The sequence below is a fragment of the Lathyrus oleraceus genome, chromosome 5, assembly GCF_024323335.1.
Source record: "Lathyrus oleraceus cultivar Zhongwan6 chromosome 5, CAAS_Psat_ZW6_1.0, whole genome shotgun sequence".
In the NCBI taxonomy this organism is placed as follows: Eukaryota; Viridiplantae; Streptophyta; class Magnoliopsida; order Fabales; family Fabaceae; genus Lathyrus; species Lathyrus oleraceus.
In genome coordinates this window covers 376,733,232-376,738,411 of record NC_066583.1, presented here as the reverse complement: position 1 = coordinate 376,738,411, position 5,180 = coordinate 376,733,232, and positions in this window count along the sequence as shown.

Below are 5,180 nucleotides of genomic sequence, written 5' to 3'. Positions count from 1 at the left end.
GATGAAAGAAAAAGTCAAAACAGCAAAGAAAAGTCAACCAAAGTCAAGGTCAAACATTTAGTAAGCAATCACAATTGGGCCCACATTCAAATCATGCATTATTATCATTTCATGAACATTTGAAGTCAAAGTAAGGCAAATGAAAGCACAAAAAAGTCAACAGAATGACTTGCATCAAAAGTCAACCCAAACAATCTCAAAAATCATCAAATAAATCACATTCAATCCTAACATCTAGCATGGAAAGCATGTCAAATTTCATTGCATTTGGATGAGAAGAAGGCAGTCAATTAAAATCATGAAGTCAACATAATTTCAAGTATGCACAATGAAAGTCAACAAACGTGGGTCAACTTCAAAAAATCATATCAAATTGAAAACAGAAGAGAAATGAATGAGATTAACACCAATGCAAAGCTCAAGATGTCTAGTTATCACATATGAAATTTCATGGTCATACAATAAGATTTGAGAATTTCACAAAAGATATGGCAACATGTATCACATAAAGTCAACCATTGACTAGGCAGGGAAGAAAATTCACAATCAAATGGAAAACAGCATGATTAAATCCCAGAAAATTCACACATGAAATAGACATGTAAGAGATCATTCATGAAAAATTTGGGGTCATTTGGAGGCCAGGAGACATGTGAACAAAAATCAAGAAAATGCACATCATTGGTGTGACACCAATTGTCACACCCTAGTTCAAAAATTCATAACTAGCAAACCACAAATGATAAATGCACAATCTTTATACCAAAATGAAGATGAATGAGTCTAGCTTCACCACAAAAAATTTCAGGGGCAATGGATACATCATGACAATTTCACAAAAGGAATGGCAAAGGGTGTCAAATGTGCATACATGTTGGAAAACCAATTACCAATTAAAATCCAGCCAATGAAAAATTAATTAAAAATCATAATCAAATACTAGACATCCATGTGAAGATTATGCAAAAATTTTCATGATTTTTGGATGAATAATGAGCAAGAAATGAATTGTTGAAGTTGAGTGATAAATTGGATGAAACATGATCAAATGACATGGTTTAATGGTCAACACAAAGTTAGCGCATGGCATTATTGTAAATATCCGCATCATTTATCAAAACGCAGTGTTTCATGTAGAGAAATAAAATGTTTTCATTGGTTGCTTTTGAATGGAACAGTACATACAACAACCACAGCCAATCGTCTTCAAGAGTTCTGGGTTTAAAAACCCTAGGGTTTTAGCAGCATGGTTCATCAATCATCATCAAAAAACATCATCCATCGACACTCAAGCAGCATGGCAGCGAGACAACAAATATTATGCAACAACAGACAACCAATAAACCCAAACACAATTCATGTAACTTTGCTGGAAAACCAATTAGGGTTCATCATAACAGAAGCATATGTTCATCACCTTCATGTAACTCAAAAATTCAACATGCCCAGAATTAAAAAACGAGCATAGCAATAGCATCAGCACACATCAAGCATCACAAATGTGGTGTTCATTTTCATTAGCTCATCCTAACCTAACCAAATCGATGGAAAACATATTTATGTGCACAAGATAAAATCCAGATTTCTCATGATATAGTTAACCATTTTGGATGATACAAGTTGCATTCAAACCAGCATTCGAAGACTTACTTAACACATAGCATGGATTGGAGAATGAAGATAGTCGAAAACTTACTTGTTTTGAAGAAAAAATGAGATGCAGTGTTTGTTTTGGTGTTGCAGCCCGATACAGATGTTCACAATGGTGTATAATGATGGATGCTTGATGTAGGTAAGCTCAAGAATGCTTGGAAGCTTCCACAACTCGAATTGCCATTAACGGATGCTTGCAAAAACAGAGCTCAATATGATCTTCCAGTTGGAGTTTAATGCTTGCCAAGAACTCACAAAGGTGGTCAGGTCATGGAACAATCAGAGCTAGCTCGAGGGTTTGAAGCTTTTGCTCAGAATTCACCTTTGGCCAAAAATGCAATTGAAAGAAAAGAGAGAATTTGGTCGTGGAGGCTGTAGCTAGTTTGGTCTCCTAGGGTTTGTTTGGACAGAAAAACATTTATATACCACCTGTTTAACATCAGTTAATGGAATGGTAAACTTGTTTTGCTCATTTTAATCCAATTGCCCATTTTGCTAATTCTTGCATAAGTGTAAAATGGAGGTGTATGTGCCACGAATTGGGCTTGGTACAGGCTGCAAATGACCAACCAATTTGCTGTTTTTGGTCTGCTCTTGAATTGCTGTACTTGTTTTGCTCTTATGCTCCCATTTGCAAAAATACCAAGTTATGCACCTTATGCCAAAATGGTAGTAAAATGGTGGTATGTGCATGAGTTAGGGCTCTAGACAAGTTTCAAATGTCATTCTAAACGTTTCCCAATTGGCCAATTGTGTCAAAAGTGTTTAAATCAAAAAGTCAAACTTGAGTCAAACTTGAATTTAAAATGAAAAAGGTCAAAAAATGCCATTTTGATTGGCAAGGTTTTGGTTCATGAAGTTTATATTTTTGGAAAGAGGAGGAAAAATGTGGTTTGTAGGAAAAAACCCCACCAAATTTGGCCTTATGGTTTGAGAGATATGGCCTTTTGAAGTTCAAAAATTGGTGAAAATGAATTGATCATATCTTGACAACCACACATGGGATTTGGGTGTTCTTGGACTTTTTGAAAATGGGAGAACAAGATCTTCAACTTTCATGTTGGGCAAAAATTCATTTGAAGCTTGTATCATGATGTAAGTTTAAGATCAAGAAGTTTCCATTTTTGGCAGTTGAAATTACAGGTCCACTTTCTATTTCTGGAAATTTTCTGTTTGGCTTCAAATCCTTCAATGATGTTGATTGCCATGATATACGAGGTTTATATAAGCATGAATGAACTCCTTCAAATCAAATCCATCCATCAAATCACTGATTAAACCCACAGTTGACCAAGTTTGACTTTTCTAGGGTTTTGGACTGACTGTGCACTTCTGATGAATTCCAAACCCCAATTCCTTGAGACCTTGACTTCAAATGATGACCCAAGTTGTGTGGATTCTTGATTATTGATCATGGTGCCCAAATTCCACAGGAATGGCCACCATCCACTGCTTTGACTGACTGTTGACTGTCTTTGACTTTCTAGGGTTTTTGACTGTCTGTACATGAACTGATGGCCTCTGAGCCTTCAACCCTTGACTTGAACACTTCAAAAGACCTCCAAGTCATGTGAACTTGTTGGACAAACCCTAGGGCCTTTGCTCCTTGAGAAACACCCTTGCTTGCTTGATTGGTTGACTGATCTCCTGATCAGTTTGACTTAATTTCTGCTTGCTTGCTCTTGAGGCAACTGAGGACTATGCAAATGCTATGCAATGGACCATGATATGCTATGACCTAATATGATATGGTATGTACAATGATAGGTGCAAATTTGAGGTGCTACAGCTGCCCCTATTCAATCAGCTGGGAACCCGAACGGATGAGAGCAACGGCTGTCAGACTTTCAGGGTAAACAGGGATTGAATACCAAAGAACCGTAGAAATTTGCACCGACTGGATATAATACAAACAGAACCACGTCATTTACCGATGACAACTGCATGACAGCTTCAGAAAAGCAACACCATTTACCGATGGTTGAAGAACTGGAACCTTGATATTTACCGATATCAACTTCAGCACGACCATTTACCGATGGCGGCTGGGGAAAACAAACTTCTGAAAAACAAAACCATTTACCGATGGTTAGAACTGGGACCTTGATATTTACCGATATCAACTTCAGCACGACCATTTACCGATGGCGGCTGGGAAAACAAACTGATGTAGAAAGGAAGCAAGACCATTTACCGATGGTGGCTTCAAAGAAACTGGACATTTACCGATGTCAAACTTAGCAAGACCATTTACCGATGGCTGCTGCAATTGGGAACTCGATATTTACCGATATCGAAGAAAACTGGGCCATTTACCGATGGCATCTCCGCTTGGGGAGGAACAAAATCTTTGTGGTGATACCAGACAAGACGTTTACCGACGACTTCTGGGGGTCTTGATTTTATTGACCAGACATTTACCGATGACTGGGAATGAGACTCGATGTTTACCGACATCGAAAGATGATGTTTACCGACATCAACAGAATGACCAGACATTTACCGATGACTGGGGTGAGACTCGATGTTTACCGACATCGAAAGGTGATGTTTACCGACATCAAAAAGAATGACCAGACATTTACCGATGACTGGGGATGGGAAATTTGTTGGTGAGAGACAAACAAAAGTTTGCAACTGAAAACCAGGTAGGACATTTACAGATGACTCTACTGGGGATTTTTGTTGGGGGATTATCAGACATTTACCGATGACTGAAAGAAAGACTCGATGTTTACCGACACCGAAGCAATGGCGTTTACCGACACCAAAAATGACCAGACATTTACCGACGACTGGGTGAGACTCGATGTTTACCGACACCGAAGCAATGGCGTTTACCGACACCAAAAATGACCAGACATTTACCGATGACTGGGTGGAACTCGATGTTTACCGACACCGAAGGAATGGCGTTTACCGACACCAAAAATGATAGAACACACGCGGGTGTTGACATGACACTTACTGGTATCACGAGAATAGCATCTTAGATATGTCAAGGCAAGGCTGACCACTTGCTGGGGGTTTCACTGGGGGAGAAACAAACTTCCTGTCACCATCGGGTGAGGAAAATAAACCTCTGTCACCATCGGATGAGGAAATAAACCTCTGTCACCATCGGGTGAGGAAATAAACCTCTGTCACCATCGGGTGAGGAAATAAACCTCTGCGGGGATAATCAACTCTGAATGCTGTCTGAGCAACTGTAGCTGATTTGTTGTGCTGATGTTGAATAAAACGATCCGCCTCTGTCGGGGATACAGTCTGATGTGGTTTCGAACACATGAATGCATATGTTTGAATTTTTCTATGGCGTAATGCTCCACACGGAATGGAAATGCTACGCAATTTGAGGATGCAATGATTTACTATATGCAATGCAAAATGATGAGAACTCTGCGGGGAGAGAGGTACACAGGATGACTGTGCTGAGGAATCTTCAAGATAAATCCACTGGGGGAACAACAAGACAACTGCTGGGGAACCAACAACACAAATCCACTAGGGGAAGAGAAGGCAACTCG